A 12,689-nucleotide genomic window follows, 5' to 3' on the forward strand; every position below is an offset into this window, starting at 1 on the left:
AAAGAACTGTGATTTAGGTTCAAGTCAAGATTCAGAGATTCATACAGCGCAGAAAAGGCCCTTTAGCAGATTGTTTCTGCACTGCACAACAACAGTGAAATGTGCTAATCCCAACCTTTTGCACTTATCCCATATCCTTGAATGTTACGATACTTGAAGTACACTCCAATTTCTTTTTAAAAAGTTGTAAGGTTTCTCGTCTCCACTACCTTCCCAGGCAGTTCATTCCAGATTCCCACCACGTGCTGAGAGAAAAAGATTTTTCCAAAATCCCCTCAGGACTTCTCATGACTGACACCTCCTCCAAGGGGAAGAGCTGCTCTCTATTCACATTGTCCATACTCCTCATAATGATATACACCTCAATAATGCCAGTCCTGAGTTTTGTCTGCTCTAATAAACCAATCAAAGCTCATACTTCACCTTATAGTTAAATTTCCCCATCCCAGGCAACATCTTGATGAACCTCCTTTGTACCTCCTCTTCTAGTACTATCACATTCTTCCTGCAATAGAGTGACCAGAACTGAACACAGTCCCTCAGTTGTGCCGTCACCAATAATCTGTACGACTCCAACATTACCCCCTTGCTTTTATATTCTATGCCACAACTGTCAAAAGCAAGTGCCCCATATGCCTTCTTGACTCATATATTCATGTGCTCTGCTGACTTCAGAGATCTGTGAAAAACTACCTGAAGATCCCTCTGTTCATCTAAGATACCCAGTATCCTGCCATTCATTAAATAATCCCTCAGCTTGCTTCTTCTTCCAAAATGCATCACCTCACACTTAGATTGGAATCAGCGTTAAATACCATCTGCCACTGGTCTGCCCAGCTGACTAGCCCATTTATATCTTCCTGTAATCTCCAACCATTTTCTTCACTATTAACCACTTTGCCAATCTTGGGTGTCATCTGCAAACTTGCTTAACATTCCACATGTTTTTATCCACATAATTTATGTATATGACAAAAAATAAGCATTCCAGAATGGATCCTTGTGGTACACTGCTGGACACCAGCCTCCAGTAACTCAAACAACCTCTATCATCACCCTTTGTGTCCTATTACAAAGTCTGATTCTGATCCATCTTGCCAAATTTCCCTCAATTTCAGCTGCATTAACATTCTCAATTAGTCTTCCATGTAGGACCTTCTGAAAAGCTTTACTAAAACCCATATAAACTACATTACCTGAACTTCCCTCATTCACACACTTCATCATTTTCAAAAAATTCTAACAAATTTGTTAAGCATGGCCTCACTCTGACAAAGCCATGCTGACTATTGTAATTAACCTCTGGCTTTCCAAATGGATATTAATTTGCTCCTTCTGAATTTTCTCCAATTTATTCCATACTATTGATGTGAGACTCACTAGTCTGTAATTTTTTGGTTCATCTTTACCACGCTTACCATCTCTTAAAAAGTGAAACTACATCCAGTCCTCTGGCACTTCCCCTATGGCCAGAGAGGAATAAAAACTTTGTGTCAGAGCCCTTGCACTTTGCTGCCTCACCTTGTACAGCAGCCTAGGATGCAATTCATCTGGGCTAGGGTACTTCTCTGTTTTTAAGTCTGACAGGCCCTAATACCACCCCATTTCCTACGTCAAACTGTGCAAGTTCCTCACAGTCCCTTTTTCTGAATTCTGTACCTACATTCTCCTTTTCCAGAGTGAAGATCGTGGACAAGTATTCATTCAATAACCTTCCAGTATCCTGTGGCTTCACTCACAGGTTGCCCCCTTGGTGCCTAATGGGCCCTATTCTTCCATATCTTCAGATTCTCCCCAATCCTATTTGCAAGCCCTTTATCATGCCCCCTTATTGTTCTTCTAATTACTTTCTTAAGTACCCTCATGTACTTCCTGTATTCATCAAGGGCCACGGTTGAATTGTTCCCTTTGGACTTGCAGAAAGCCCTACTCTTCTTCTTTATCCAGTTCCGAATTGTCCCAGATATCCAGTGTTCTCCCACATTTCCCTCTTAGCGTATATATTAGATGCACACTCTCCCCAGCTATGTATGAATGTTCCCCATTGCTCCACTGTCGGCTTATCCACAGGAACCTTTACCCAGTTTACTGTAGCCAGATCCTACTTTATTTAATAAAATCTGCCTTCCCCTAATCCAGAAAAGATTTGAAACATAACTGTGTTGTGGTCACTATTGCTTAAATCCCCCCAGTGCCACATCAAACACTCGTCCAGCTTCTTTTCCAGAACCACATCTAGCACTGCACCATCCATTGTTGGGCCTTCTACATATTGCTGCGAAAACCTCTTCAAGAAATCCACCTCCTCTAAACCCTTAACTATATCATGATACTAATTTATGTTGGGGAAGTTGAAATCCCCTATTATAATTACTGACTGTTATTTTTACAACCTCTGTAAACTGTCTATATATTTACTCCTCTATTTCCTACTGACTCTTTGGGGACCTATAATAAACACCCAGAAAACTTGCTGACCCCTAAATTCTATCAACAAAGCCAGATTTGAGGACCCTTCCAAGATATTATCTCTCCTTATTACAGTAATTGATTCCTCAAATAAAAGAGCTGTACCATCACCCTTTTTATACCCTTCTCTCTTTCATCTAAAGATCCTAGACTTTGGAATGTTGAGTTGCCCATCCAGCCTTTCCCTCAACCATGTTTCCATGATGGCAGCAATGTCACACCTTCATGTGTCAATCCATGCCATTAATTTATCAATCTTACCTATTACACTCCGAGCATTAAAATAAAGACCACCCAGCCTTGCCTTACTCTCTTGACACTCAAAACAGCTGACCTCACTGTGACTTTTCTGCAGCCTGATGTGCCTCTGTTCCATTGATATTCTGTGCCCCCTCCCCCACCAGACAAGTTTAAACTCCTCCCAACAGCACTAGCAAATCTACCTGCAAGAATGTTGGTCCCAATATAGTTTAGGTGCAGAACTTTCTGTTTGTACATGTCCCACCTTCCCCAAAATGGTCCCAGTGATTAAGGAATCTTAAACCCTTTCTCTTGTACCAACTCTTCAGCCAGACGTTCTTCTGTCTTATTTTCCTATTCATAAACTCGTTAGCATGAGGCACTGGAAGTGATCCAGATATTACAACCATTGAGATCCTGCTTTTTAATTGACTGCCATCTTCCTGAATTCTTGATGCAAGACCTCATTCTTAACTTTTCCCCTGTCATTGGTACCAATCTGTACCATGATCTCTAACTCATCACCCTCTCCTTTCACAATGCCCTGAAGCCATTCAATGACATCCCTGATCCTGGCACCAAGGAGGTAATGCACCAGCTTGATGTCATGATTTCAGCTGCAGAACTGTCTATCTTCTTCCTTGATTAAAGATTCCCTTACCACTGTTGTTCCTTCTTCCTCTTCCTGCACCCACTTCCCCACACACTCCACCCACTGTACAGTCAAGCCACTTGTGATGCCAGAAGCTGTAGACACAAGTATGGTAAGTGGTTTGGCAGGTAATTTGAAGGGAGTGGTGCACCATGCTTGGATGAGTTGCTGCAGTGCAATTTGTTCATTGTGCACATTGCTCCAAATATGCATTTGAATGCACACAATGTGATGGTGAATAGGTGCTCATCAAGATTCTTGTGCAGTGTTGGTGCTGCACCCACTCAGAGAAGTGGAGAGTATTCTAACATATTCCTGACTTGTGCCTCCTAGAAAATTGACAGGCTTTCAGGAGCCAGAAGGCATATCACTCATTGAAGAATTCCAAAGATCTAACCTGCTTTTACAACCATCAGATGCATAGGGCTGACCTGTTCTGTTCCTGGTTAATGATTGCCTCCAAGATGTTGTCAGTCACTTTTTCCCTACCTAATTCCACTCCACTCCAACTCCACTGTCACCCAATCCCAGTCCCTGCCCACATTATCTACAACCTCATGACTTCCACATTTGAGTAGCAAATTGTCAGTGTCAGAAGTCATACAATTATAAATGGTCATTTAGTTAAGGAATGAAGTTGAGGACAATTGGTCTTCACACAATCATGGAACATGTAAGATTAAAACATCTTTAGGAAAGAATTCTAGATGATTATTATTCATTCTGTGTTAACAGTCATTCAAATACTACTCAGACACGATAAACCAAACACTGTCTTTGTTCTTTGATTTACAAGTTACATAATATAGGATTAGTGGTGCTGGAAGAGCACAGCAGTTCAGGCAGCATCCAAGGAGCAGCGAAATCGACATCTCAGGCAAAAGCCGTTCATCAGGAATAAAGGCAGTGAGCCTGAAGTGTGGAGAGATGGAGGGTGGGGGTGGGGAGAGAGTAGCATAGAGTACAATGGATGAGTGGGGGAGGAGATGAAGGTGATAGTTCAAGGAGGAGAGGGTGGAGTGGATAGGTCGAAAAGGAGATAGGCAGGTCGGACAAGTCCGGACAAGTCAAGGAGACAGTGCTGAGCTGGAAGTTTAGAACTAGGATGAGGTGGGGGAAGGGGAAATGAGGAAGCTGTTGAAGTCCACATTGATGCCCTGGGGTTGAAGTGTTCTGAGGCAGAAGATGAGGCGTTCTTCCTCCAGGCGTCTGGTGGTGAGGGAGCGGCGGTGAAGGAGGCCCAGGACCTCCATGTCCTTGGCAGAGTGGGAGGGGGAGTTGAAATGTTGGGCCACGGGGCGGTTTGGTTGATTGGTGCAGGTGTCCCGGTGATGTTCCCTAAAGCGCTCTGCTAGGAGGCGCCCAGTCTCCCCAATGTAGAGGAGACCGCATCGGGAGCAACGGATACAATAAATGATATTAGTGGATGTGCATGTAAAACTTTGATGGATGTGGAAGGCTCCTTTAGGGTCTTGGATAGAGGTGAGGGAGGAGGTGTGGGCACAGGTTTTACATTTCCTGTGTTGGCAGGGGAAAGTGCCAGGATGGGAGGGTGGGTCGTAGGGGGGTGTGGACCTGACCAGGTAGTCACGGAGGGAATGGTCTTTGCAGAAGGCGAAAAGGGGTGGGGAGGGAAATATATCCCTGGTGGTGGGGTCTTTTTGGAGGTGGCGGAAATGTCGGCGGATGATTTGGTTTATGCGAAGGTTTGTAGGGTGGAAGGTGAGCACCAGGGGCGTTCTGTCCTTGTTACATAATATAGGTCATTTTCAAATTAATACATAAACATATAAACGCCTAATGATTCTTCCATATTTAAACATTTTATCTATGAAGCATACAAACAAGAAATTATTACAGTTATACATGTTGCTGTTGAAACTTGAAATATATATCAACTCAACTTGTAAAAGGGATAGAAAATAAATTTACTAATAACAATGTACAACAAATAGGCATTAAGACTGTGAATGTGCTTCATTCACGGAACATCTTTGCACTGAAACTGCTGTATTCCAGCCTCATCTTGACTGATACTACACAGTTAAGTCTCCATATGGTATAGTGGCAGTACTGAATATGAAAGTATTTCAGTGCCTTCCCTTCATTATTTTGTTGGGGCACTTCACTACCTTTATCTGTGTCCAAAAATATTTTGGACAGTGTTTTTAATTCCAATTAATTTGGGAGTGCAGAAGGATGTTTCATGTGCCAGCCCACAAATACAAGGTTTGATTTGTACCAAATGAACAAAATAGCTCATAAAACATATTTGTCTTTTAACAGCAAATACAACATATGATGTATCCAGTCTTGTCAGCATTCATTAAGGGAAATTTCAAATTAACAATCTCCCCATGTCAATTAATCAGACACTAGGCTGTCTTCCCCCATCAATTACTCAAGAAAAGGGGTGGCCAATGAAGCTTAAGAGACACTTTTGAGAAGTGTGAAGTTGTACACAGTTGAAGGAAAAATGAGGAATATTCACATACAAAGGATACAATTCTAAAATGGGTGCAGGAGTAAAGAAACATGGAGTATATGAGAACAAATTGTGAAAATTGAATGGTAGGCTGAGAAATTAATCAATTAGGCAAAAGTGAGGACTGCAGATGCTGGAAACCAGAGTTTAGATTAGAGTGGTGCTGGAAAAGCACAGCAGGTCAGGCAGCACCCGAGGAACAGGAAAACCGACGTTTCAGGCAAAAGTCCTTCATCAGGAATAGAGGCCATTCATGATCTTGGACTTTGTGAAAAGGTGGATGGAGTACAAAACAGGGATGTTATAGTGAACCATTACAAAACATTTATTTGGCTTCAATTGTAATATTACACCATTCCAGTAAAGAATTGGATAAAGTCTTCAAAGAATGCACAGAATTTTTATGAACACGCCCTGTGAGAGAGACTTCACTTGCATGTAGAGATGTGATTTGAATTGATTTGATTTATTGTAGTCATGTTCATCCAAGTACAGTGAAAAGCTTTGTTTTGCAAGTTGTACAGGCATATCATAGTAAGCAAGGACATACAGATAACAGGGTGCTGGTATAGAGTCAGGCATGTAGGTTACACTGCAAAGATGTGCATAAAGCAAGATCAACACTAACAACATCAGCATTATTTGAAGTTAGAGAGTCCATTCATCAGTTGAGTAACAGCAGTGAAGAAACTGTTCTTAACCTGTCGGTGCATGCATTCAAGCTTCGGTATCTTCTGACTGACTGGAAGGCATTGTAGGAGAGCATTACTAGGCTGGGAGGGTTCTTTGATGGTGTTGGCAGCCTTTCCTCTGCAATGCAAAGTTTAGTTGGAGTCCATAGATAAAAGATTGGCTTCCATGATGGTCTGGGCTGTGCACAAACCTTGTATAGTTTCTTATGTCTTGGGCAGAGTAGTTGCTATACCAGGCCATTATGCACCAGATAGCATGTTTTCTATGGTGCATTTGTGGAAGTCGGTTTATCGGTTATCATTACTGCTAGGAACTTAACACTCTCAACCCTCTCAATCTCTGCTCTGTTGATATAGATGAGGATATATTTCCTTTCCACCTGAAGTTAATGATCTGTTCTTTTGTTTTGCTGACATTGGGAGAGAGGTTGTTATCACTGCACCATGACATCAGGCCCTCTATCTTATTTATTTTCTCTCTCTCATCATTGTTTGAAATCCATTCTACAAAAGTGGTGTCATCAACAAACTTGTGGATGGTGTTGATTACAATTTATCTCCACAGTCATGGGTGTTCAGAGAGTACAGTAGAGGGCTGAGAATGTATCCATGGAGTAGGGGGCTCTACATGTTGTAGTGTTGAAAGTTATCATGGAGGAGGTGCAGTTGTCTATTTTCACTGGTTGTGGTCTGTGTGTCAGGAAGCTGAGGATTCAGTTGCAGAGGGTATAGACAAGATCTAGGTCTCACAGTTTTGTGATCAGTCTGGAGGGGATGATGGTGTTGAAGGAGGAGCTGTAGTTGATGAATAGGAGTTTGACATAGGTGTCCCTGTTATCCAGATTAGGGGATCTGTGGCATTTTCTTTAAAGAAGAGAAAGTTGCAAGAGTTTTCATAGAGGTATTTAGAATCATAATAAGTTAGGACAGTCTACATAAGGAGAAACTGATCCCATTAGCTCAAGTAAGAGAGCCACAGATTAAAAGTGAATGGAAAAAGGACCACAGATTACATGAAGAAAAATGTTTTAGTGCAATCAGTCTTTGGGATCTTGGATTCTGTGCCATTAAAGTGTGTTGGAGGTAAATTCAGGTTCATGTTTTGAAAAGAAGATTGGATAGTTCTCTGAAAAGAAATGTAAAATATGTTGAAAATGTCATGAGTAGGACATAGTAAGTTACTTTTGCACAGAGACAATGGGCCAAGTGTTCTGCTCTGATTTGAAACCATTTTGTAATTTTCTTATTCTAAGTCATTTGGAACATTCTAAAGTCCTGAACAGTGCTTTACAAGTGCTTATCCCTGAGTTGCTCTTGAAACATTGAAAGTTTGTTTGTGATTAGAGTTAAATATAGATGAGACATTTCTCTTCAGGACTTTTGACAACCATTTTGTGACATACTGACAACATTTATCAGTCTTGAACCTTTTTTTTTGCTCATATTCTTTTACCTATTTTAATTAGTTGGCAATTTCAGTAAAAATCAGCTCCATGACAGAGTATATACTAACAAAAATATTAGGAGAAAACACTTTCTTATGACTTTGTGTTTCCCATTGTTTTGCACTCTTCCCCAACCCTTTGTCAACTTCTCTGGCCTTCAGTCTCTCTCTGTCCTTCTGAATAAAGAACAGAGAATACTACAGCTCAGGACAGACTTTTCAACCCACCAAGACTACACCAACACATGATGACTTACGAAACTGAAAACAATTTGCCTCTATGCTATTGCCTCACTATTCATTTACCTGTCAAGGTGCCTCTTAAATCTTCTATTGTATCCACCTCCACCATTTCTTCAGGCAGTGCTTAATGTTTTAAAAAATTACCTCTCACATCTTTCAACCTACCCTGGTTTACCTTAAACCTATGCCCCATAACAACTGACATTTCTACTTTCGTAAAAAGAAAGACTAAAATTATGCATTCTATCCATACCTCTCATAATTTTGTAAACGTCTACCAAATCTCCTCTCATCCTTCAACATTCAAGTAAAAACAAACAAGTTTGACTAATCTCTCCTCATATCTAATACCCTCTAAACTAGGCAACATCCTGGTAAATTGTTTCTGTATCCTCTCCAAAATCTCCACATCCTTCTGGTAAGAGTAGCAGCCAAAACTGTAAGCAACATTCCAAATGTGGCCTAAAGAAATTTTTATACACCTGCAACATGACTTGCCAATTTTTGGACTTCTACACTTCTGCTTCTCCTTGTCATTTGAATGTAACAAACTAAATAATAAGGGCAGGAGTAATCCACAAGGATCATTGAGCTTCTCTGACCTATCTATCGAACTTTGTTGTTCTGCCTTTCAATCTGTCTTTTGGTGCAGAGATAAAACTGCACAAGATATTCAAGTTGTCATCTCACTATAAAGCTGTATTGTACTTACTCATGTAATCCAATTCCCTTGCAATAAAGGTCAACATAACATTTGACTTCCAAATTATTTATGAATTTTAGCCTTCTGTAATTTGTATACAAGAACACATGAATCCTCTGAACATCAAGATTTAATGATTTCCCTGCATAGGCAGAATGTAATAGCTGATATTGAATGCACTGAAATGATACATTTTAGGAGAATGACCAATCCGGGACAATAGAAAATAAAGGATACAAATTTAAAGGGATGCTGGAAAAAAGGGGACAGGGATGGGGCAGGGTTCGATGTGCACACAATAATGAAGGTGGCTGGACAGTTTGATAAAGTAGTTTAAAAGCATAATGGATCCTATAATTTATAAATGGCAAAATAAATAACAAAGACAAGTAAGTTAGTTTGAACTTTATGACATGCTACTTAGGCTTCAATTGAAGAATTGTGCCCAGTTTTGGGCAGCATGCTTTAGGAAGGATATAATTGTTTTAGAAAGGGTGCAGAAAAGATCATAGAATAGAATTCATACAATGTGGAGGCAGGCCATTTGACCCATTGAATCACACTGCTCCTCCAAACAGAATCAAATCCAGACCCACCCTCCTACTATTTCCCTCTAACCCTGAATTCATGTGGCTAATCCACCTAGTTTTCACATCCCTGGACACTATGGGCAATTTATGGACACTATGGCCTATCGGTCTCACCTGCACATCTTAGGACTGTGGGAGGAAATCAGGGTACCAAGAGGAAACCAACACAGATACAGGGAGAACATGCAAACCCAACACAGACAATTGCCTGAGGCTGGAATCAAACCCAAGTCTCTGGCACTGTGATGCAACAGTGCTAACCACTAGCCACTGTGGCATCCTGTTGCTGTGGAAGATGTATGAAAATAATTCAAAAGGTGGGGGACTTCATTTAATTAGATCAGTTGGAAAAACTGAAATTGTTGCCATTTGAGATAGAGCAGATTTATAAGAGATTTGTTAATGCTATTTAAATTCATACCGGGTTTAGAGAAAGTAGCTTGGTGGAAACTGATGCTACAGGCAAAAGTACCAAGAACCAAAATGCTACTTTTGATGATTGGCTAAAAAAGAACAAAAGCAACTTGAAGAAAGATTTGTTTAGGTTATGCACTGTATGAAAGGGTCATGAAAGAAAATTTCATTGTGGTTTTCAAAGGAGAATTAGATTAGCACGTGAAGGGGAAACAAAAATAAAACAGGCCATGGGGAAATAGTAGCAGAGTGGGGGCAAGCTGAATATCCCACAGTCCTCTAGGATATTGACATTCATGCAACTTTGACTCTTGAGCATCCACTATTTTAATTGCTCCCCTATTTCTGATGTTTAGTCCCTTAACTCCAGAATTCTCTGTCACTCTTCTTCACTTTTCTCCTTTAAAACATTGCCGAAAGTCTTCTGCTTTGGCCAAACCTGTCTACCTCAATATTTCCTACTGTGCTTCAGTATGATATTTTGTTTTATCTTGCTTCCAAGAGATTTGTGATATTTTGTTATGCTGAAGGCATTAACCAATTACAAGTTATTTATATTGCATAAAATGTATAAGTTTAGAATGTGAAATAAATTAAGTCAGCATTTAATTGTCTTCCACACTCTCACCTTGTTTCTAAGGTAAAAGTTATATTTGGCCCTCACCTTCCCCTGAACAACTCTGGGGAAACCAACTAGCTTTTTCTGATGCAAATCTTTGACAAAGCTAAGAGGCTACTTACACTGTTGTGAAGGCTTGCAATGAAATCCCTTCATCCCCTCTCTTCCTCTAATCTGTCAGCTCGCAACAGGCTAATGCCTGACCAAGGATTTAGGAGATAATTCGAGAAGACAGCCATAAATACTATCCGCATCCAGTAATATGCTTGATGAGTGATTTTATGTCTGAATTTGATGTCTTCTGCATAGACAATCTATCCATCAGGATATTATTTTAACAGATGGAGATTTTTTGATCACAAAACACAAAACACATCAGCGTGACATATCAATGTTTCATTAAATATCTATCATAAATGCTTGAATATATTATGAAACAAGTCTTTCTTGAGATTATTCTTCACATGCACAGTTCCTTTAGTATACTAATAGGTTCCAGTGACTTCACATGCAGTGATCTGATGTACAGAAGAATTGTACTGTTTTGCCGAAGGCCTCTGATTATATGGGTTTCTTTTGTCAAGACAAGGCAATGTATATACATCGAGCATTTTAAAATAATATTTTGTTGCAGACATTATTGCATGGTGTAAGTGTCTAATTATTTCAGAAAAAAAGATCAATTGCAAAGTTTACAGGGAAAGGTTCATTAAAAATATGTCAAGATGCAAAATGAGTTCCAGGTAAAAACATCCCTTGAGAGGCTAGAATTATTCATTCCCTTGCTCCCCTCCAAACTGCTGTACCTCCCTCCCAAATCACCCAGTTTAAACCTCTCCCCAGTTTAACAACTCTATCGTTTCAAGTATTTGAAAAAATCTCATTTTTTTAATGTTGTACGTGATTGTAATTTAGAAGTGCCTGAAGTAAGAAGGATAAAGTGTTCTGATTATGAACAAAAATAATTACATTTCGCACCAGAATAAAAAATGAAATTGGTAAGTTTTACAAGCAAGGCAAACAAACAAAACTTTAGGATTTTAAAGGATTGTCACTATCCTGATATATTTTGAATTTCTGTTATTCCATCATGTGCATTTTTATTTTCAATTTGAGCATCTAGTGATACTCTTCCTAAGCACACAAAACTCATTTGTCCACATGGACCAATTGGTTCATATTAAAACAGCCCAAGATCAAAATATATAAAGTTTGTAGATGTAAATTTGCTTGCTGAGCTGAAAGGTTTGTTTTCAGATGTTTCATTGCCATACTAGGTAACATTATCAGTGAGTCTCCAATGAAGCACTGGTGGCTTGGCCTGCATTTTATTTATGTGTTTAGGTTTCCTTGAGTTGGTGACATCATTTCCTGTGATGATGTCATTTCCTGAGGTGACATAATTTCCTGATTGTTTTCCGAGAGTGGTAAATGGGATCCAAGTCAATATGTTTGTTGATAGCATTGTGGTTGAAATGCTTCTGGGAATTCTCCTGCATGCTTTTGTTTTGCTTGTCCTGGGATGGATGTGTTGACCCAGTTGTCCTCATCTGTATGTAAAGACACTAGTGAGAGTGATGAAACATCTGAAAACAAACCTTCCAGCTCAGTGAGCAAACTTACATCCAGAACCTCAACTTGAGCTACAACTCTTCTCAAAACTTGCTAATGTATAAAATTTAATGAAGGACGACTAGCCTTCTGTTAATAAATCGTTAACAGTGAACCAATGATAAAATAAAGTATGTTTCATCTGTTTGAATAAGAGAATGCATTGATTTAAACACAAATGTTATTTGCTGGTTTCCTAAAACTATATGAACACTGTGTGATGTTATCTAAGCAAATTACTAATTTAATTGTGTCATTTTTATTCCAGTAACATGTGCATACTTTTGAGCAAAGTTTTCACATGTGCTTTTTTCATTATACTAAATGGAGTATCTGCATCTCAGCACCCTTCAAGCACAGAAATTTAACTGATTTCTTTCCAGGGTATTCAGAAAATCTTTGGTTCTGGTCCATCTTGATTTCTTTTTGTCAAGAAAATTGTTTAATAATCTATAGATTTTGAGTATTTTCACACTGCAAACATGCTTTGATGGGTCAGAAGGGTATATAATCTCTTCCAGTCACCG

This window comes from Chiloscyllium punctatum, chromosome 20 (genome assembly GCF_047496795.1).
Source record: "Chiloscyllium punctatum isolate Juve2018m chromosome 20, sChiPun1.3, whole genome shotgun sequence".
Taxonomy (NCBI): domain Eukaryota; kingdom Metazoa; phylum Chordata; class Chondrichthyes; order Orectolobiformes; family Hemiscylliidae; genus Chiloscyllium; species Chiloscyllium punctatum.